The following is a 24,155-nucleotide window of genomic DNA, read 5'->3' as shown; positions in this document are numbered from 1 at the left end:
TTTGTTTAAAAGATTTTCCAATATTTACACTGATTAAGGAAGGTTGAAAATTGGCATTCAAACAGAATTTTAAAAAGTTTTAACTCTGGAATAATTCGAAAGTTTTAATAGAAACGTTAAACTGATTTTCTTAAAATTTTAAGTCGTGGAAGACGTAGAATAATCACGTAAGGAGTGCTTTTGAATTTACATTAGGTTATGGAGGTATTAAAAAGTTTTATCGGATGCCGAAGTTGGAAGCTCGACAAACGCCTTTCAAATTTTGTTTAATAATAAAGTAAAAGAACAAAGAGGGAATTAAGCGATATAAACGTTAAAATAGCTGCATTTCAATGTTTGTCAACCACTTAAACAGAAAATGCGAGTTGGAAGACATGTCCGAGTAACTCGAGAAATATCGATGCGTAAACGATAATTGGAATGATGGAAATCTGCTTTATTTGAAAGTTATTCATGACCAGGCGAGTATAATAATACATGGTAATGCAATGTTTAAGGCAGCGTATAAATGGACGTAGACGTGCATAATGAGCAAAGAGAAAAATAATGTTAGGCGAATGGTTTAATTACTTGTGTTCGATGTTCATCATGGCAGAGAACAATGTCATTATTAGCTCCATCAGCCATTTAAATTTCCGGTTGCAGACAATAAGGCGCTCGTTTCTTTCCCCCGATAACCCTGACTGCGAACATCATTTCCCCATCAAGCCAACTTTTCTGCATAGCATCGCAAACAGCGCGCACATGGCGACAGTTGGACAACAGCCAGCGAATAACACGCAACAGACCCTCAAATGATTCTTCAGACATCCCAGGAATCTGAATTAAAAGCTAAACTTTGGACAAAATATGACTTCGTTTATTTCCAGCGTCTAGAAACGAATGCTCTTTTTAAATTAAATTTTCGATTAACTTTTAACCGGAATCTTCGGCGTAATTAGTAGAATAGAGAAAGAATTTTTCTCTTAAATTCAGACATAAACGGGTGCTAACCGGATAAATACATTAAGAAAAGAGCCGAAAGTTTTTAGATTAAAAAGAAAAAAGATGAAAGTTTTGAAGAGCAGCAACGATTTTCGATCTTGATTTGTCCCTTTAGAATATATTTTTATTGCTTAATGTTAATGCGGAATGCAAGAAATTTCCCTTGGCTCCTTACACATTACCGAAGATAGTCGGGAATGGCTTGGAGGATTCATCCGAAAAAGGCCCACCCGACTCTTTAAAGAAAGGGTAAAGGTACAGTACATCCAGCTGTAAAAGGAAGAATGGCGTAAAATCTGGCAGAGAAAAATTTCTGGATTAACTTCCTCCCTTTTCCAGTATGCGATAAATAACCAGACTTGACGGATATAAAATGAAACCGAAACGACGGGCCGGAAAAGGAAACGAAATGCCTGGAAAAACATCCGGGAATTTAATTAAAGACTAGATTTTTTTGTAATTGGTTAGTCAGGAAGATAACCTTTCTCCGAAGATAGTTTTTCTCTTCTTCTTTCCTTAAAATAGCTTTGGAATGCGACTTCTTATCTTCGGTGCGTTCCGAAAACAAAAAAAAAAAAAAAGTACTTCGACCACTAAACGCCACTCGGATTTCGATCCGCACCATAAAGATGTCTATGATACCGGCTCTAAGCTATTTTATTTACTCTAAGTCGACAGATATCGGCGATATTTTCTAGTTTACCAACGTCAAAGTGTCTTAATTGCGCAATCCCGCCGTAAATTATACAAATGTCCCATAATTGACGTCGAATTTTTGGCAAAAAAAAAAGAGGAGAGAACTCGCCAGCGGCGACGAATCGGAGATCGGTCCTCCGTCCCTACTCCAAATCCGTCATTTTAACACCCGCTTATAAATAAATATGATATTTGCTGGGTTCATTTTCGCGAGTAGACACAACATCTGTTGCACCGCACTCGATCATTTTCGATTTTTATCGATTTAAAGAGCTTTTACTCAAAGGGACACGTCATAAATAAAACTTAAATAAAAATTTAATGGATTTAAAATATATATATTTTTTAAAAACTAAATATTCATTTTTCAAAATTTACAAGTGATAAATACGATCGAACAAACACGCTATACATAAGTGAATAAAAATGATGGTGGAAGTTTTTGTCGATAGACCATGCATCAATTTTATTTATTTATTTTTTGCTCCTTTTTTTTGGGGGGGAGCGAATGGTGTCGACGTGTCCGAAACCGGGACACGTTTTATATTCCTTCTTCGTGTATAACGCACGGCTACAGAATGGCAAAAAATATATAAACACCTGAGGCTCGAACGGTTTAAACTTATGTAGGCATATAAAAGTGAATACAAAATAAGCTAGAAAATAACTTATCAGGTAATTTTGAAGGAAAAACTTCTGGCACGTAGATGGAAAAAAAGGGGATAAATTTATTTAAAAAGTTGTAGGGGAGGAATGATTCGTGATGACAGATCGGAAAGTGAAGAAACGACGCGATAATAAATATTTTAATAAAAAGTGTACGTCTAAAACGAATTCGGAATAGGCTAGGAAGAAAGCAAAGTGAAAAGAAAGGCCGAGATGGGCATTTGCTATGAATGAATTGACACCAATACCGATGGTAGATCGAAGTGCAGCAGATGTTGCTATTCGCCGATGTGGTGTGGGGTAGATATACTATCCCCCTGCTCTTTCTCTATAAATATCTAATCCTTTCTATCATCGATTTTGTTCCAAGTGTAAACTAATATTGAACAACACGCTTTCAAAACTTACTCGGGTAAAAAAAAATAATTACTATTTTGTTTTCTCATAAATTGTTTATCGTTCTAAGTATTAAAACGGATGCAAAATTTCTTAATTAATTCTATTTTAAACCCGATCAAATTAATAATGAGACGAAAATATTCCAGAAAATAAGGACATTCACCGTTTTAATTAAAATGCCTACTCTCTGCTCGACTCTTGGAAAGAACCGAACGTTAAGCTTAGACATTCGAATATTAAAATAATTTAAGATGGAGTAATTGCGAAAAAGCGGATGAAGTATACTCGAATTTTTAATAAATTAAAAATCAAATTAAAAAACAAAAGTGGAGAAAATGGAGTAGTTTTGCTCGGTAGCGCGGTCGTCGAGTGGAAATCGGAGAGGAAACGACTTTATAAGAAAAATTGGCGATGTATGGGACGGGGTCGACTGAACTCATCCCAATCGGAAGGTATACGACTCGAGTTGTTTTATTAAAAATTTATTTATCGGAATGAGAATAGCGATCGATGCGGAACTGATGCAGAGAGCGATGGTCAGTATTCATCTCATCCACTTTCAAAGTTTAGGATTTGCTGCAATTTATATCTGGTACAAGGAAAGTAGATTAAGGCCTTCTAACGCAAAGATCTCGTTTCAAAGCCTTGGCACAACAAACGGATTTTCTAAACTACTTAGAAATTCTACAAGCAATTCTAAAGCGAAGCAGCGAAGTGAATTTGAACCGGAGATTACAAAACATCCACTCGAAACTCTGTAAAACGCTAGAGATTCTCTAAACTACGCTATTTTTCAAAATAAATCACTCCATTTTTCCGTATTCGATGCAGAAAAATGTCCATTAATTCCAGATCTTGTCAAAAGGTATTGGGTCCGAGACGAACTCGTTTCTTGCACCTCTATCTGTTACCAGCAGAGCATCTACCTGAACGGTGACTTCTGCTTCAAATCGATAGCCACGCATCGCAGTGTCCGACACATAGAAAATAATGTTGAGAAAATTTCTCTTTTGTCCTCTACCATACAAAATATGGACTTTCTATTTTCCTTATTTCGAGAACCCGTTTAATAAATGGCCAAAAATATGGCTTTACAAAATCGGATACTTCTTTGCTCCGTAACAACTTACTACAAAACACATCGACCCTCGGATATTTTTATTAAATACTTTCTTCGCCCGAAAAGCTATTCTAGTTTGATATTGATCATAACCTATTCCTCAAAATAATTTATGAATCAATTTATTTATGCTAGTCACGTAATCTGTTCTTCTTTGAAAAACAATATCTTTCGAATTTTATATTTCCAAATTTCTAGATTAAAATAAAATCGAGACATGATAGATAATATTCCCGAAAGCTAAAACATTTCCAGATTGAACATTTCTCTTCTATATATATATATATTTTTTTTTTTTAATTTTATTTACTTCTAATCTTTCGTAACAGTAAAGATTAAATATCAGAAGGAAATTTAATATAATTATGTTTCAATTTACAAAGGTAGAAGATTACCAAGAACTTTCAAAATTCTAGAAAATTATATCTAATTATTAAAACGAAATTTTCCAATTCGTTTTAATATATTTTTTAAAAATTCTTAGAAAATAAATCGAAAATGTCAAAGAATAATTTATGAGTTCTGTTTGTTTAATATTTTGCTCACCAGTGGCCGAGTGGAAATAGCGGGTTTGCACCTCACCATGTGGAGTTTTTCGGGGTTTTTTTCACTTGTCTAAATAGGGGCCAATTTCCATAGATCTATTCAGTAGGCACCCCCCAAGCAATGAACTGGTCACATGAAGTTATTCGAGTTTTCTTCCTGTGTTTATCACTTAAATAAGGAGCCAGTTTCTCATAAGTCCATTTGGGAGGAACCTTTGACATAACGCCCATCGTTACTCCATCTCATTCTCTCAGTCCTGTTTAATATTTAAATTTTTTTTCCACATTTTCTTGCGTTAATATTAGAGTATCGATTATGCTCATTTATCTACGCTGTAATTTAAAATTATAACTGTAATATTCGAGATAAAATAAAAAAAGGGGTTTTTAATCCAATGATTCCGTATATAATCTAAACCGATAAATTACATTTCGTGATAAATTATGTAGACTTAATGGCTGATATATATTTTATTAAGAACGGAATATATTAAACGCATAAAATATAAATTATTTTGCATATATATATAAATTTTTATTGAATAGTTTTTATTCGAATAGCTCAAGACTTTACAGATTTTACTGAATGCATCGATATTAGTGATTTGCATTAACCGTAAGCGAACTAAACTTTTACTCAAAAATCCTATTATAAAAATTTGCAACAGGAAAAAAAAAAGTATTTATTGTAGAAATCACAGTTATTTCTGAACATTCTTTGAAGAATATATAGGCTAGTGGAATAAATTTTTAGAAATTTTTATGCATTATTGGCATTCGATATAAAAAATTCGATCAACGAACATAACAAACTTGACAACTTGAACATAATTCGATTCTTCTTCCCCCTTTTTTACAAATAAAACCTGATTGTCCTTTATATCTGCTTGGACGTCTTTAAATTTACTAAAGGCGTGCAAATTTTATCGGATTTCTGTTAAAAACTCGAATGAAAATGCATTTCTTTTATGATCTAACAAAGTATTGGCATGAACTAACCATTAGAAAAAAAAAATAGAAAATTACAATCTTTCAAATAATTGTATAAATATTTCTGAAAAATTTCTCAATCTATCAAAGCAATTTTTATTTAGTTAAATTATAGAAATAAACCATTTTTATCTCAAAGAATATAACATTGAAAGCATGCTTTAAATATACACTTTATAGGTTTACTGCGTGTGTATCCAATCTACAAAATAAGTTGGATGTCATCAAGAATATTAAAAATATAGCATTTAATTTTTCTGTATATTTAAATTATTATTTATTTATTTATTTTTTATTATTCAGAATGTTGAACCGAGAATCGTTTTTAAGCCGAAAACTAAAGTTGATGAAATCGTATCCATCTCGTTTCAGTAAAGAGGAACTGGATGTCCTCAATATTGTGCGCTTTCCACACGCAAGAACAGGATTAGAAAAGAAAAAATGATTGATGAGTTCCTGTGTTGCTCCTTCTTTAAACTGCTGTTTCATCATTGTGATTGGTTATTCGTTATGTTTTATTCTTTTCCACGAGAGGCGAAACGTGAAACGTTGGTCTAGAGAATCCATCAAACGTCTCGTTTCGATAAAATTAAAAGAATTTTGGATTTCACTGATTTAAATAAGCTCAGAAATTCGACGCTCGAGTTTATACCATACAAAAAAAAAACATGAAAATAATAATAATAATCAGAAAAAACACTGCCTATTCGTTTAACTTGTCTACGAAGAAAACAATACTGATTGTTAATGGCACAGTCGAAAACAATGTCAATGAGAAAGACAGAAAAGGAGTTTGTCGCGCCGACAAAATTTGATATGATGAATTGGAGTTTATAAAAGTTTGAAACAAGATTTACCGAACGATTTATATAAAAATTAAATTTTGGAAAGTAAACATAATTTAGCTGCTCACCTTCCATGTATATGTCGTCATCTGATAACAGATGGCTGCCCTTTCTCGAGTAGCAGCGCCTCCTGACGAGGAAATTTTATACAAAAATTTGTATTCTCGTTAAATCATTTATCATTGATGCCTTTCACACATTACTCATTTTTTGATAAACTAATGCTTTTTATAGGATTAATTATCTTTGCTATTCTGGCGTGTATCTTTCCTAAATAGAAGTTAATGATAATCTTCAAAACTAAAAGAGAAACTGGTGAGAAGTTATCTGTTATCTTTCCTATAGACAAATAAGCAAGGATAACTGTTGATTGGATGTGATTGCAACAATCCGATCATGTCCCAACTAGAGCTAAACAGTGATGACAGGCGACACATCTTTCATTAAATTGACGACGGAAGGATGTAATTGTATTTCCAGCCTACTAAATTGCCTGTTCTAAACACGGCATGACAATTTTTCCATTCCTTTTTTTTTGCCCTCCCATCGTATCAATCCATACAAATCGTCACCAGATGTTACTCTTCTTACTCGGCTGCTTCTACCAGCGGCCTAAGGTGCAGAATTTCTTTGCATACTTAATTCTAATTTGTAGCCGGACGGTTAAGCTGTCGCCCACAGCCATTTCGCACAAATCATATTAGACTGCCAGCAAATGATAGAAGAACCACCATTGCGGATATTCATCCGAATCTAATTACCGAATCTTAATGAAATCGAATATGTTACGTACGATTTGATACAAAAGTCAATTTTTATTCACCATATATTTTGGGATTCTCTTCCAAACACTTGGAGATAATAACGGCTTAGTGTTCTTCCCACCACGCAATCATGATATAAGAAGAGCAAACCTACAAAATAACCACAATCGAAGCCGATTACTTTCTTATCAAGTCCTTTTCTTCGAAATGTTGGTCGTTCATCTTCTAGATTTCTAGGATATGGTTAAAACAGGGCGTATCCTGGCTCCGTTGACCAATTCGTTGCTAGGTAAATGTCTGCAAAGGTGTGGCTGCCAAGAATATTCAAAACTGGCTAGTTTTTATGTTTTTTTCAGACATTAATGCAGTCGCCTCTCTAAATTTGGATGATCTTACCGAAGCCGTCTTCTGGGACGAATCAGTCAAATATGACGTTCCCAACCTGAGAGAGATTTTGATATCCGTCCATCAATTCCAGATTTTTGGATAGATATTTGTCTAATTAAGGTACTGTACCGTATATATCGAGATGCTCGATAAAACATTTTGTTAAAGTTTATTTATTTATTAAATTATTCTCAACTGTATAATTATGGATGAATTTTTTCACTAAGAAACTTCGTGATATCCGTTGTCACGCACGAGTTTACAATGTGGCTAAATTTTGATGTAATTTACAAAAGGTTATCAATATTTATGTTTTAATCAAATTCGTTTTTAGCACGCTCACTCTATTCTCGTATAAGGCTCTATTAATACACGGATAAAAGAAGAATTGCCCTGTTTTTTTTTTTTTTTTACTTATTTTTATCACGTTTTATTTGTCGAATGTCATTATTTAATAGTAAATGATCCGACAAGAGGAGGAGAAGAAGAAACTTCAAATTAATAAAAGAAAAAAAAAACACAGTTGATTACAGATATCTATCAAAAAGACACAAAATCAAACTTAGTGTAGTGTACAGATAGTCCTCAACACTGCAAAAAATGAGGATTATTACGGTTCTAGCTTAAGCTTTTAGGAAGTTAGAGAAAGAACTGTAAATCCACCATTCAGAAATCCTTCTCTCTCTCTCTCTCTCTTTTTTTTTATTTTGGCAATTTTGGAAATTTCTAAATTCTTCACAATACCGACATTTAAAGAAAGCATCGAAGTCAATTTTTTTTTTTTTTTTTTATCTTCGAGACATACAGTATATCTTTAGCTACAGTTAATATATCTCGAATAAGAGGAAGTTAAGCGTATTTTAAAAAATTTCAAATATCTCCGGTTTGCTCCTGTATTTTTTTTTTCTTTTTCAAAAACACAATCGACTCAGCATTTTATTAAATTTACAAAATTCAGTGTTTGCTTTCCATTTATGGAATTGGTAGCGTTAGAAAGAATTCCCGGTTTCACCAGCGATCTTTACTCGTTTTAGATTTAGAAACAGAAGCGCGAACAGGTGAAGAAAAATCCAGGTATAGTCACGCCACAAGGCACGTAATAACTTAGATGCTGAGCCAGAATAAATTTTTCCATATCTGATACAATATAAACCGTGACAGGTGGCGATTCACGAAGTTAGTTTTTTCATCAGAAGTTTTTAAGTAGTATTCTAAGGCTTTTTTTACCCCCTTACAGATAGAAAGTGTGTAAATTTGGATATTTCTTTTTCGTATTATTCTGTAAGTAAATTGACTTGTGAGTGTAGCATTTTCTATGTAAAATGAAGCTTTATTTGGCAGATGATATTTATGATACGAAGAAAGAAAGAAAAAAGAGTTAAAAGATGGAAACGTTATAGTAAAAAATACATTCAACCCACACGAAATGTTCAACATAACGAGATTCTACAGCATTTTATTAATAAAAAAAAACGTATAAAAATGTGTGCAATTATACTGTAATCAAGAATTTTATTTGTATAATAGACTTTTTATAATTTATTTTCTAATTTAAAACAGCATTTATCTTTGAAAATTCTAGTATAAAATTTTTAAATTAAAATATTTCATTTTTTGTAGTCTACTTTATTTTCTTTAACCTATGATTAAATCACTATAGTATACCATTTAACATCGTTAAAATTTGTACAGAATAAAATTAGTTTTAAAATTATTTTTCTTAATTTAAATAAAAATAGTTGATTGCATTTAGTAACTTCAAAACTTTAACTGTTTTTTAATGCTTATTTAATAAGAAAAATCAAATTTTAATTAAATATTTAATTTAAAATAATTAATCTTTTAGGTGTTTACCATTCATTTTTCTTCATCTAAATTATTTTTTAATTTCTGAGTTTTTTTTTCAGCCTATTTGATTATTGACAACGATTTAAATTTGAGAAAATAGTGATTTTTGTTAGTATTTATTAGTTTTTGAGAATTCTCTTTAGTGGGAATTCATTAAAACTAGTTAAATTCCATTTAAAATAAAACTAAACAGCGAATTTTTAAATCAAAATAATATGAATTGATTTATTTTCATTTCGATTAAAATCCTCGCAGAGTTTATAACAACATTTTACACTTATTGCCATTTTAATTAAATTTCCTATACATTAAACATGGACAAGTTTTGTCAACAAAGTTAGAAATCCAGAAAACTCAACTAGTAATCTGATATTTTTAGAGTTATCGATCTAGGAGCGGGTGCTACATAGAAACTCTGACCCGACAGAATACTTTCGACAGAAGAATAGAGGGTTTTTCCGACCTCTTAATCCTCGGGGACTCCGGCAAATAGACATCTTCCAATGTCAGAACTTGTCACATGTCCGACTGCAATGCCAGAGAGACGTGGGGATGACCGTTTCGACACGAGATGTGAAAGTATATCTAAGTACTCTTCGAGAATTTATTAAACTCTGATAGAAGTAAATAAAAATAATATATAAATTTATCATTTCAACTTATATATATATATATATATATATTTTTTTTTTAAATCTTTAAATTAAATACGATTTAAAATAGCCAATAAAAATCAATGATGTTTAATCTTAACTATATACATACATCATAATGTACACGCATGAATTCACGTGTTCAACTAAAGCTATTATCTATATTTTTCATTGTTCACCTATCCGAAGAGATTCATATATCATCATAACAAAGTTCGCATGAATTCTTCAATTATGTTATTAATAATAAGGAAAAATATTTTTATTTATGCTTATATTGTTATTCGCTGTTTAGGTAATAATTTTTCAACAAACTAATTAAATTCCTCTTTTGATTCACGGCATGAACATTAAATAGAAAATGTCATCTAAAAATGACTCAGTGCCCAGAAGAAACGACATATTTATAACGTTGGATGCGTTGCGCCTGCATGTTATATATGTGATTTCATTATTCATTCGCTACTTTCCTATTTGACGTTTAAGTGCACGAAACATGACAACAAAATATGCAATCAAATTCCATGCAGAAATTCTCTTCTCCATGGCAGAGCAGTAAATATCGTGGTTATCTGGCATTATTTTTTTTTCTTTTTATTACTTTCCATATTTGACAAATTCGTATTTGAAATTTTTAGAAGACAGTTCTGTCACACAAACTCGTCTGCAGTAGTACTTTTTAAAGTTGACGTCTACGAAGAAATTCTTAACATTTTCTCCACCTTTTTTACAAGGGGTGAAAATATGGCGCGTGCTTTTACAAAAACAGCAATTCGTCGAATTAATTAAAAGAGATTTGTATAAGAAATATTTCCATTAATTCCTATGTGATTTTCTCGAGAGAATATATCGGAAAGACGAAATGAATTTATCAAATAAGTGTAAACAATTTTTTGAAGTTTTTAAAAATATACGTGTAATTGGATAAAATGTAAAATATTTCTAGAATAAAATTATAGAAAAAAAAACTACCGAGTAAATCAAATCTCGTAAAAAAAAATAAAATAATATTTGAATTAATTCATATGAGATTTAAAAAAATGAAACAAAATATTAAAAATTATATAAATATTTCAAACTTTATAATAGAAGCAATATAAATCATAATTTAATACCATTCGAAATGAAATGAAAAGTGTATTTACATTAATTTATCTTTTATTTCTTGTATATAAATATGTAAACAAAAATATATTAACTGCATTACTGATAAACGTAAATCAAATAAATATTTTTTTGTTTTAAGTATTTATTACACATTAAAAGAAGATTATTTATTGCATATATTTTAGATAAAGCTCCTTCGTACAAATATATTCGATATATTTTTCGATTATTATATATGATCTATAGGACTATCGAGAATTCTGTAAGAAGAGAACTTCAGCATCGATTAAATTCTTCTATTATAAAAACTATATTTATTTTTTCGTATGCGAAATTAATTTTTATTTCAAAAACATTTGATGCTTATTTGATTTAAGTAAACACAAGGCAGTTAATACATTTTTGTAGTTATTATACACTTTTAATCTCTTCTCTTTCCTTTTGTTCGTGGAGGGGAAGAAAATATAGTAATATATAGGCTATATATAATAAAATATAGGAATTATTTAAAGATACAGTTTTAATAAAGGATGTGTAAAAAGAAATGCTTAATTGAAAAGTTTCTTAATGCAAGTTTTTATGGGTTAAAATTTCTGTTTATTTTTTAAGAATAAATGAAAAATTTTATAATTTAATTTGAAATTGTAGTTATATTAAAATGTTTACGAAATTCTAAGTCAATTAAATACTTTCATTCGAAACATAATTTAATGAAATTGTTCCTTTAAAATTATCTTATTCGAAATGTGATGCGGCGAATCATAAAGTTCACTTATTCTGATACATTACTGGAGATGTAATTAAAACGATGAATACTCGAGTTTGTTATACGATGCACTTAACTTAAGGAAACGCAAGATTTACTGGGTTTACGATATCATTTCAATGTACAGTGCTTTATGCATCTTCTCGGTTTGAACAAAGTTTAAGATTGCTACCTAACGTATTTTTAAGCAAGAGCCCGAAAGTGATTTAGTGGGGCCAACGCTTAAATTTCAAAATTCTTTGACAGTTTAGAGAAAAATAAAAAGAAAAGCAATCGAATTTCTAACATTTATTTTTACATATTCTTTCAACGTAACGTTTATTCAATCTTGTACAACTATTGTTTTATAGTATTCATATTAAATTTCCATTTGGATGAGTCGCTCTGATGGAAATCGGACATAAACCTTTTTCCGAGGGGGAAAAAAACCGGAAAAAAATTCCATCATAGAGGTAAAGTGGTCTAAATTCAATTTCTATCTACAGTATATTGTTCTTTTATTTATAATGTTTGAGAGAAACAACAAAGTGGAACGGTTATGAAGAACAACATTTAAATTGCTCTCCCAACCGTTAATTATTCAAAACAATTTGGAAATTTAGAATTAAAAATAAATAATAAAACCTCGACTAAGTTCTCTTTCCGCACTTCCCACTTAATTTTGTTAATTGAATTAAACAATTCAATTAGGGATTTGTTTTAAAACATTGAAAAATACAAACAAAATACTGCAATTACATCTAGAAAAGGAACACACAACTTTGTTAAATGCAAAGTATCACTTGGGATTTTCTAGTTACAGATGGAGTGGTCTAGAGACATTATGACAAACATATCTGTAAGGCGACTGTTCCCTGGCGAGATTACAAAGTACAGAAGTGGAAACTAATCCCTAGGTTTCACAGGTAATATCTGTTACTGGATGTTGAAAGAGATAAGAATTTTCATTGACCTGTACACCGAAGATTACATTCGATACAAACTGCCATTTAAACTAAAGATCTCATTATTAAGACAACATGTATATTGTTTATCTCAAGAATTTCCCTTTCGACAACCTGATCCGATGCTAATTTCGCTTTGATTACCACTCATTGAATAGGCTCGATACCATAGGAGTTGGCCTAATGACCATTCGCCGAATATCCAAGACGTTTTATTCACTATTCCTTCACCATTTTTTGAAAAAAAAAGTCAAATTATCATTTTAAAATCGGCTCTTCTACTAGACACGGATAGAATTTTTATACAATAAGAAAAGATATCGTTTACAAGAAGCGATAAATTTTAGTCGAAACATATAAAAGCAAACAGAAAAAAAGGAAGGAAAAAAAAACGTTATTTATCGTTAATCCTAAATAAAGAAAAAGTACAAATAATCACCGAATTAGAAGAATTGCAAACACATGGCTTTAATTACGAAGCGAATGCGAGTCAACGGAATATTTAATTGTTTAGCGAGCGCAGGCGTCCTCTTCCAGAAAATGCTTCTAGCTTTAACCATCAGACGGAGCCACGGTCGCTAGTGTTGGACGTAAGAGAAGCAGTGCAATGCTGGAGAAGCACAGTCGGGTATATGAAACCAACTAGTCTCTATCTAGTCTGAGGTAGCTCTGGAATATTGATCTCATGTTCGTGCGACCTGCACTTTACATTCGACTATTTATAAAAACTATTTCTAATTATTAATCAGGCACAAACGTATCCGAGAAACCGTCTTACTTCTTCGACTTCCTCTTTAAATTGGGACAGACGGAAAAGGTATAGGTAAGTCCCGATCGTTTCTCCATTCGTACATTTGATTAAACAATTTTCACGTTTAAAAAAATTTTTTTTTAATAATTATTTTAATATAATTTCAAATATTTCCTCGTAATAAAATTACTAAGATAAATAAAATTATTTAGTAATGGAATACAGAATATGAGGCTCGTGTAAGAGGTGTTTTAAAGGTTTCCGAAGCACTAGAAATAAATGAAGAAGTCGACTGTTGTGTCTTAAAATATGCTCAGGTATTGGTTTTCGTGATTAAGAAACCTTAGAAAAATATTAAATTTTGGCGTAATTATAATTATTTTCTCGTAATCTTGTTATTAGTTTATGCTATTCCAAAGCATGGCCAATTTTATCATTAGAACTAAGATTGAGGTTTCGATAATTAAGCGACTTTAGAAGAGAATTTTAATTGAAAAATGTGTAAAATGTCACTGACATTTGAATTTTATTATCGATTATTCTAATTAAAGGATGCAGTTTGTAGGTTGAACTGTAGTTTATTATGAAAGCAAAATTTCATTTCAAAATGAGGTTAGTTTCCGACATCCGATACTTCAGAGACATCCTATAGCACTCCAGAGAATAGGGTAGATAACAGGATTAAGGTGCTTGGTAGATCCTATGTTCTTCACTATATACGATTGTAGTGCTGCTTGTATGTTTCAATAGTCGAGATAACTTAAAAATTTCTTTTTAGTTTGACGTAACGACGATAAGATTTGCGTAAGGCTTTCTACCAAATGTATAATTACGACAACACGAGAATAAAACTGTTTTCGATTGTGTTTAAAAAGTAATCAGCTCTTTTAACTCGAAGAGTTTCTACATTGGCACAAGTGAAGAAAATACGTAAAAATTCCCTACTGCAACATTTCTTCAGGTGAAGAATAAATGTAAATTGTAATAATACGAAAATGATTCCTATAAAAACTTAAATAACGAAAAGAAAGAAATTTGTTTAAAAAATCGACTAATAAGTCAGAATTATTTTGGTGGGAAAAAAAAGAGAAGAAAGATCTGTGTGAAAAAATTAAAAATAATTAAAATAAGCAAAAAAACAAGTGCAAGGTCTTTCGGCGTAAGTGCTCTCTTTAAGATCAACCGCACCTTTTTTTTGCAGCGGTAAGCTCATTGGAGAAGAGAGATCGAAGGGATTCCATTCCGACCGAAGACGCATTGTTTACGCACTTCTATGCACAAAGTACGCACGCTATGTGCAATGACTGGCGCCTTCATGTGGAGGGCTGAAATATTTCCATCGATTTTTCGCAAAGTTCAGAGCGCTGGAAAATACCTCATTATTCTGTGCTGCTTTAGCAATGTCTCACGCACAACCGCTATTCGCAGTTTGCGTTATGCAATGTTTGTGTAGCAATCACAATCTACTTCTTTTCGTGATATCACACACCGCGACATCAATACTGGAAAATTTCATTTTTAAATTACAACGATAATCCCGAATAGTTGACGTACCAGAAATCATATTCGTAGAATGATACGAATACAAATTTTACGTTCGAGAATCAATTCATTTTTCGAATATTTCTCAAATTGTCTAAATAAAAAAAAAATAAAAGTAAACAAAACATTTATTACTAAATGTTACAATTGGCTTAAAGTCTTAAGATCTAAGTTGTTTTCGTAGAGTTTACAACGTCACTCTAGAGAATAGCGGTCCGTTTAGAGAATTGGCAATTCTGCGAGAATAACACTAGAATGTCCCATCTCCAGAGCAACTTGCTTTTTCTTTTTTCATTAATTAATCCGCGGGATCAACTTTTGTTAATCTTTTCTCCCAAACTATTTACCAATAATATATGTTAATTCCAAAATTAATTATATTTAATTAAATAATAAAGCAATGCGAACTAGCAACAATGACGCCAGTACAAATTGCTCTTGGTAAAAATTTAAAATTGTCTCTTCTAATGAAGCCTTTTAACAATTTCAGTCCAACACAACGTTATTTTTAGTTTCTTTACTAAATAAGCTGTTTAAGCGACATTCCGCCGTGGCAATTTCTTCATCTTTTTTTCTTTAACAAAATTTTAAATTCAGGTAATAATATAAATATTTAAAACGCTTCGAAAATTAGTTGAAGTTAAGTACGTTTTTTAAATTAGAAGACTCGAAATTCGAACTTCTTTTTTTCTTAATTCGACTGTGTTTTATTGCTGTCTTTATCTAGTCTTGAAAAATAGCCATTTAAGGATGGGCTATTATTAATAAACGACGTAATTTTTTGGAAATTTATTAATCTACTCGACTATAAAATTATTATTAAGTGCAATTCTTTGTATATTGAATTCATAAAGTACTTTGAAAACTCCGCAGATGTTAAAATTTCACGTAATGTATTTTTTCGTAATTTTCGAACTTCAATCAGAAAACATAATTTCCATTAAGGTAAAACTCTCGTAACATCTTGATTAAATTTTTTTAAGAGTAGAATCCACATTTAGCTAATTGCTTCTCTTATTCATTGGCTTCTTCTTCATTTTCTTTTAAATAGAAGCGATACGAAACAGTCGATTATCGACTGGTCAATATATATATTTTTTATATTTTTCGATTGTTTATAAGACTAATTTTCGCTTAGTGGATTTGGACGATTTGGTGGGGTTATCGTTCATTTATCTGACGTTGTGGCGCTGATGTTCCATATACAGCCTACTAGTCGATTGCAGGTTTTTCATCTTTTGGCTTGCCTGTCACTGCCAGTTGGGGCTCTCACACTAAGACCCTGCTTCGATAGGGGAAGAGAGAGGGCCCGATAGAAGAGGTAAGCCGTACGCATGCCCAGTGCTATGACACTTAGGGACTCGGTGCGGTCTTCTCTATCATCGCTGGACAAACACATTGTCAAGAATTATCTAGCGGCACAACGGAGATACATCACGAACTAGACGGGGAGGAGCTGAACGTTTAGACGACACGATGCACTTTACTCTCTCTTTCCACAATCAGCCGAATCAATAAACATGTACGGTCCGTTTCCCATCAAATGATCCAAGTTGGACTTTTAGATTTGTGACTGAATTTTTTTCTTACTTCATCTATATATTATTTCTTTAGAATAAGGGAGTCGGATGAAGAAAACAAAATAAAATCAAAAATTCCATTTCTGAGGAGAAACTTTTATGTTACTGGATAAACAAGATTGTGTTGAGGGATTTGTGAAAAATACGGATATTTTTATGCAAAGTTTAAACATATTTTTCCGACTTTTCAAACACCGCAAATTTAAAATATAATACTTCTTAAATATTTAGAAACTCCGAAAACATTATAGAATTCAATTGAAGCCGTTTCGAATTCGTACAAATGTCAGCTTAAGATAATCATTTTTAATTCTTAAACATTTCTAAATTCATCTTCTTAATATTTTATATCTTTTTTTTATTAAATCATAAATCTTCCCGCTCTGTTTAATTCTATTACGGATAGAGATATCTTATAACACTGAATTGATGAATTACGTAATAATATTTTATCTGCATTTTTTAATAAAATATCTTCTAATAACTTCAACTTATTTTTTCCCAACACAAAGTTTTCTATACATTTATTGGACGGAATGTTTCTTCCCATAAATTATATTTCAGCCTTTACAACGTTTAAGACATTTCGCTTTTTCTAAAATCCTTGCCAAATTTTCTGCAAATCGCCTTAAAATATTCAAGCAATAATCTTAAACTTCTTAAATTATTATTATTTTTTCTTTTCCTTAAAATAAAATGAATAAATATTTAATTTATTCGGAATAATTATAATAAATGATATAAAAATAAATTATATATATATATTTTTTGCATATTTTTATATAGAAATTTACTATTAAATTTAAAATAATATATTGGCGAAGTATCACTCTCCGACATCCGATACTTCAGAGACATCCTATAGCACTCCAGAGAATAGGGTAGATAACAGGATTAAGGTGCTTGGTAGATCCTATGTTCTTCACTATATACGATTGTAGTGCTGCTTGTATGTTTCAATAGTCGAGATAACTTAAAAATTTCTTTTTAGTTTGACGTAACGACGATAAGATTTGCGTAAGGCTTTCTACCAAATGTATAATTACGACAACACGAGAATAAAACTGTTTTCGATTGTGTTTAAAAAGTAATCAGCTCTTTTAACTCGAAGAGTTTCTACATTGGCACAAGTGAAGAAAATACGTAAAAATTCCCTACTGNTTTTACCTTGTTTAAAATTAATATATTATTTAATTCCCCGTGTGGAAGGAAAACACTTCAGAAAATTAGCTTCATATCGTCAAACTTACTATTAAAAAAAATCAATGCAGTCACCAGGAAAGTAAAATATAATTTTTAATTTTATATTTATATTAAAATTTGTTATTAGAAATGATATTTTAATTTAATTTAAATATTCGACGTAATCGTAAAGATAAAAAAAATTATCATTTAAACTAGATTAAAGAAAAAAATATAATATTTTTGTGGTGTTCCTAATTCCGAAGTGTATGATTTTCCCAAAGAAAGTTATAAAAATGATATTTTGCGAGATTCTATTTTCGAATTTCTGGATGAAACCTTATACATTGATTTGCGTGAATTTTGACAACTCATTAAAATATTTAAGATTATTTTTATATATAAAGAGAGAAACTTTATCTTCATTGTAATAAACAATAGGAAACATAAAGGACGGTCATAGAATTTTAGTATCCCACCGAGTAGAATTACAACAATATTTTTTCTTACACCCAGTAAAGTATGGCGGGCCAGACTATTTACGATCCTTGGCAGAACTCAACATTCTCTAAAATGTTCAAACAACCACACGTTTCCCTATGTTATGCCTCCGGGTGAAACAGGAAAAGACAATATCGAAAGATAATCTCGCGGGACGCATATGGTTATAGCATCATCTGAGTTATGAGTTTGTGTGTATACAAACCTTTTACATAATGAGTAAAGAAAACATTGCAGTCTTAACAGTTTATCCAGCGATCCGTGATTGTGTTATGGCAGCTCTGGACTATTGATCTTCGCATTCTCAAACTGATTCAGCCATATTCTCTCTCTGCCTTTCTCTCTCTCTCTCTGACCTCTCTTCGCTTTGACTGCTGAAAAACATAAATTGGACACTTTGAAAGCTGAAAACTTTATTACGTCCAATATACGACTGCCTTTATCTAAAGTTTTGTTTATGTATACTAAATAAAAGTGGAAAGCGAAAATACGGAAAATTATTTGGTGACAAAATATGGATAAATATTTAGATAAAGCAGTTTTATCAATTAATTTAAGAGACGTAAATTGCTTCAATTTAAATGCAACGAGTCAGCCTCCGAGATATTAATTAAATCTATCGAGAATCTTCCAAGATTATTACAAAGAGGCCATTGAATGCGCCTCGGGAGTTTAACGAAAATAAATATAAGTAACGGTTTAATGCGATTCAAATTCAGACAAATGACACAATAATGAAATATTTAACCTTGAATCGCCGATTCCAAATATTTCATTTAGATGCAAAAATTCCGACTGCATTATATCATTATAATATTAATTAAACGACCGATACTAATATAATATAGAAATTTTAGGACTCTCAAGAATGTTAATTAAAATATACTTCCAAATAGGAATTTAAATTAATTCACACAGCATTGATGGATTACCGCACTCAACAACAGCTGAGGATAGTGCGTTTGGGATGGATGCGTCAGAAAAATCTCGACTCTTTACCCATTTTTGCCTTCCATATTCGGTTTGATAAAAATTTTCGATCATTATAGATGTGTAGCTTTGCTTGTTAAAAGGCTTTTTGTCGACCCGGGCGGCTGGTTAATTTTGTTGGAGTGGAATCCCCTGCAAATGCTATATTGGAAACGGACTGCCACGGGGTTAATCATTAAGAACGGGGTGAAAACATTATAATGGATACAATTGTACAGTCGGAGACGTAGGGTTCTCCCCTTCTCACCACGTACTTAAATATTAATGATCCTCGGGGAATCGACGAGAGATTGTTTAATCACAAAATTCCAAGTACCTCTTCCAAAAATTAAAGTCGTTTATCAACGTCGAACGTTTGACCATTTCTCCCTATAGAAAACCACCTTAGAGAGAGTGGACCATGTCCACGCTTATTCACCCTGCTCGGGGTTGTTTATCTCCCGAAGAGGACTCAATTAGGAGCCCCATCTGATCAGAGTGCTCGCTTACATTTCATGATTTGCTTCCTGCAGATGCTGCATTATTCTTGCTTGGATAGGCCCACGTGTTTGGTTAGATCTCTTTCAAAAATCCATTAATATCGCATTACAGAAATAAATTAAATGTAAAATTGCTGTTTGGCAACTTATAATTTAAATATCAGCTACAGTATATTTAATCGCTTCACGTTTGACGAAATGTTCTTTCCGTGCCGATCTTTAATTTCTTCGACTTTAACGAGTCAAGAAATGTCCTTTAACGGATTATTTTTTAAAAAAACAAGCAAAAAAACTATTTACGAAAATTAGAATTTTAATAGAGGAATACAACATTTTATAATACTCTTTTACATTGGGAATTAAAACACGGAATACTTGATAATTCGACAAATGGAAATATTAATATTGACTATTCTCGTACAAGTAATTATCGAGGTTCTTGTATTGACTTTGAAATGCCATTTTTATGGAATTCTTCTTTTGTTCCATCTTCTTACCTCTTTTTCTGTTTCCCATCAGCATGCCTTAAAAATTCACGAGCCGCTGTGGAGTTGACGAGCAAAACAGATCGATAAACCAGAAATAGAATGTGTAAGTCTACCCCCTTGACGTCACAGCAACATTCGCTTACTATTCTCTTCCAATCTTCCTCTATTCCTCTGGTCGTCTTCGGTCACATCCGGCCCACGACACGTCACCAATCATGTCGGATTAAACGTTCTTGCCAATGGTTGGAATATTTCCAGACAAGTCTTATCGAAAGTGTAGAATAGGTGTTGGAATAATTATTGTCGCTTGTCTGATCGAAAGGCTTATTGTGCCAACTCGTTTTTATTAATATAACATTATCGGTAAACATTTTCATCTGCAAAGCAATAATCTTATCTCGCTCGCTTGCTTAAATGATATCAAACAAAGTATTGCTAATTCCACTTGCATCAAACGTCGATGAGTTTAAGCGCTTTGATTCCTCCCTACAATTTTTTAAACAAATTTTTTTTTTAAATATTAAAGTGAAAGAGTTTTATCTGCTTTTATTTTTTGCACTTAATTTTAAGTAAAATTAAATTTATATCTCGTAGAAAAAAGTGCAGAGAATTCTAGAAAAAGGCTTTCAATACAAAAAGTAACTTATCTAAGTTTCTCAGATTTCGGTCGGGGGAACAATATATATAATTCAAAATCGTTTACGAAAATAAAGAGCGTGGAAAGAATAGTACAAATTGAGAAATATTTTCTACTAATCCTATATCTTCTATTTTGTGAGGAACAAATCTCTAGAATTGAATTGGGTAGCGAGTGAAACACGCCAGGCCTCCGATAATTCAATTACAAGCACGAAGAAATCATTGAGAGAGTTGGGAGCAAAGTCAAGAAAACATAGAAAGGACAAAATGCTATACCACTAGATAAGATTAAGCAGAGATGCTAAAAGCTTCTAGTGACAAGATAGAAAATTCTCTGGAAAAATTATTTTGCGAGCTGCCACCCAAAAAGTAGAAGTTCGGCTAAAAAAAGGGTCTATTATGACTCTCGAGAACTTTTTTTTCCCCCTATCACAAAATGCCTTTGAATAACGATATCCTTCTTAACGACTCTCCTCGTTGGTATCTTTATTTCTATAATGAACGAAGATAGTTTAGTCGTGATGTTGCGTGGCAGAGGTTATTTAAACTTGACAGTTCGCTAATATGATAGTTCGGATGGAAAAGAAGAAATTCTCTCGAGAAGATATGAAACTCTGCATTTAATGGTGAATAAGTAAAATCGATATTCGATGCGGAAACAATTCGTTTTTATTTTTATCAAAAGTCTTAAATATTAACTTCGCATGTTTCCATATCTGTAACTGCAAGGTCAAAAAGATGAATTCTCGTCTTCTCTTTGTCTTTATGAATATTTCACATTATATCAATATTACATTTCATGCATACAATACTAACTTATGACCTTTTCTATTATGACTATCCCGAAAATTTGTCTCTATTCTTATCCAGTATTGGAATGTATTTGATATAACCTTTTATTAAAATATTCTATTGTCAAAATAACATTGAAATGAATAAAATTACGCACTTTTAATCGGATGTAAGAATAAATCCTTGCCAAAATACGAATAATATTAAAGATGTAGGAACGTCTTAATAGTTTGGTAAATCTTTTGTATGTGGTAACATCAGTCAAAATAGAGTTCGTGATCCTCTTTATAACTTCGAGAGCTTTAATTATTAACTCTCAGTTTATAAAGACGTATTGGATCATCTTCTGCAGAACCCGAAGAGAAAATTCTATCTCTATGTTTCATTTATCAACATAAACAAATGATCGGACTGATTTGAATAATCACCATAGTATTGTTAAGCATGTTGATGTATTATGGAAGTTGGGTTGATATGAATTATAAAGTCTAGAAATAAAGTCAAGATGAATGTTATCATCTCTTTAATAAATTTTAAGCCAAAAATAAATCGTTTAATCATAAATTTCGTTATAGAGAAATTAATCGCGGATTAAATGTAAACTATTGTATACGCAATTTAAATCTAATTTAATTTAATAAATTTTATGTGTTATAATTGTCAAATTTGAATTATAAATTTATAAGAATAAAAAAAAATAATTAATTTTTCTTAATTTTATTTTATTTGATATGCGATACGTTGGTTGCACCACCTTTTTTTTCAACGAGATCTCACTTTTATGACCAAAACGTAATATAATTGAATTGTTTTTTTATCAAATACAGACTTTGTTACAATCCGTAGGGCTTAATTTGAATATCATAATTTAGGAATACCTCATAGATTGTTATCTTGCACAAAATTGAATTACAAAAACGAGTTCCTACCTTTTCTAATTCAATTTTGTCAGATAACAACTATCGGGTATCACAAAAAGCTTACTGATATCAAATATGAGAAGTGGGTTATAGCAACTATTTCGGCAATCAAGACGTTTCGTCGTTATCAAATATTTTTTTTCTAATTTTTTTTTCCTAGAATAATTTTAGAAACAAAGGTATGTGCATTAAAGTATTAGCATCGTTAGAAACGTGGCAATTTCTTTTTTATTCCGACAAAAGAATAATTTGATTTCTGTAAGTTGAAATGTTATTTTTAAAATCAGATATCTTTCGAAATAATACGATTAAAGTCTGAAAACATATTATTGTTTTATTTTTCTTTTATGAATTATAAATCGCTGTAAACAAGAGCGATCAATCCGAAATTGACCGTTAAACAGAGTAATACTTTAGAAAAGTACAGCGATATTATCAAATATATTAATTGGACAATTCGACCGAATCATAAGACACCGAATAAAAACCTCAACCCTGCTAATTCTGGTCGAAGAGTGTGGAGTTTGGTTCGTAATTAACGTCCGAGTCGTTAAAAGTGGACTCTGTTGTTAAAGAGTTTATTACTAGCTTTCATCGGACTAAAGCGGCTTGAAGGAATTGTTTGCAGTCAACTTTGGATTTAAGATCTAGAAGCAACAATAGGCCAAAGTCGACAGCCACCTACTGACAGATCTCATTTAGATAACATTCAACTCTAAATGAATTTACTTTGATTAAGTCATACGAAACCATTCCTGAATCTTTGTTAAAAACGAAATCGCAATGTTTATCTCTCCGGGGATGCCGAAGAATATTTTTTTCCCCTTGTTTACAGCCTTGTTTAATAGCTAAAAACACTTTTAACTACTAAATGTTATTAGGTGCCAAGTCATTTTATTCTTTCATGCAATTTATCTACTTAATCTTATCAGCATTTTCTTAGATAATAGAAGTTGTTTTTGGAAAGTTCGAACAAAGATTGGAATAAACCTTAATTATAATTGCTCCGATTCGGATATTTATTCGGTACTAAATTATGCGGAGACAAATTCTGTAGGAAATTCTATTTTTGAAAGGCCTCGTAGTGTAGGCCTATACAATACAAACTTCTATGCAATCCTAATAAAGATATTTTTTTATTATTTTTCTGTTCTTTTCATTATCAATTATTTTTTCCCTTTTTCTCTTATTTTAAATTTTCTTCTTCATTTTTTAGTTCTGTCAATATTTTAGAAATCTGTGATAATTTTGAATGAAAATAACTGAATTTAATTTTTAAAAGAATAGGAATTAGTTTTCGAACAGTAGTTCAATCAAAACTAAAATTAAAGTATGATATGTTCAAAATAGCAAAATACAAGAACTTAAAATAATATGGAAGTAAAAAAATTAATTTATTAAATAAAGTTAATTTTATTTTTAATTTTTTAACCATTTTATTATTCAATTTTAATATGTAATTATTTTCAAATAGTGTGTTCATCCAGACAGAGAATGTGCTCAAGATTCCTGTCGAGCTTGTTTTGAAGCACAGCTTGCTCAGTTGCAAGAACAGCTTGTAGCAACTATGTTAGAAA

At 31.2% G+C, this 24,155-nt stretch overlaps 1 protein-coding gene across 1 annotated transcript in view; it reads left to right on the top strand.

The window, feature by feature from the left end:
• The first annotated feature begins 13,309 nt into the window (after positions 1-13,309).
• The window catches only part of LOC111639321 (transmembrane and TPR repeat-containing protein CG4050-like), an 89,544-nt gene continuing 78,698 nt past the window's right edge, over positions 13,310-24,155 (top strand). Inside the window, exon 1 of the mRNA XM_023385178.1 lies at positions 13,310-13,537. The gene's annotated coding sequence lies outside the window, so the exon portion shown is untranslated. The remainder of the gene's footprint in view (positions 13,538-24,155) is intronic.

Source organism: Centruroides sculpturatus, unplaced genomic scaffold (genome assembly GCF_000671375.1).
Source record: "Centruroides sculpturatus isolate CEXI.00-Female unplaced genomic scaffold, Cexi_2.0 scaffold1366, whole genome shotgun sequence".
Taxonomy (NCBI): Eukaryota; Metazoa; Arthropoda; class Arachnida; order Scorpiones; family Buthidae; genus Centruroides; species Centruroides sculpturatus.
This window is presented reverse-complemented; position numbering and strand designations above follow the sequence as displayed.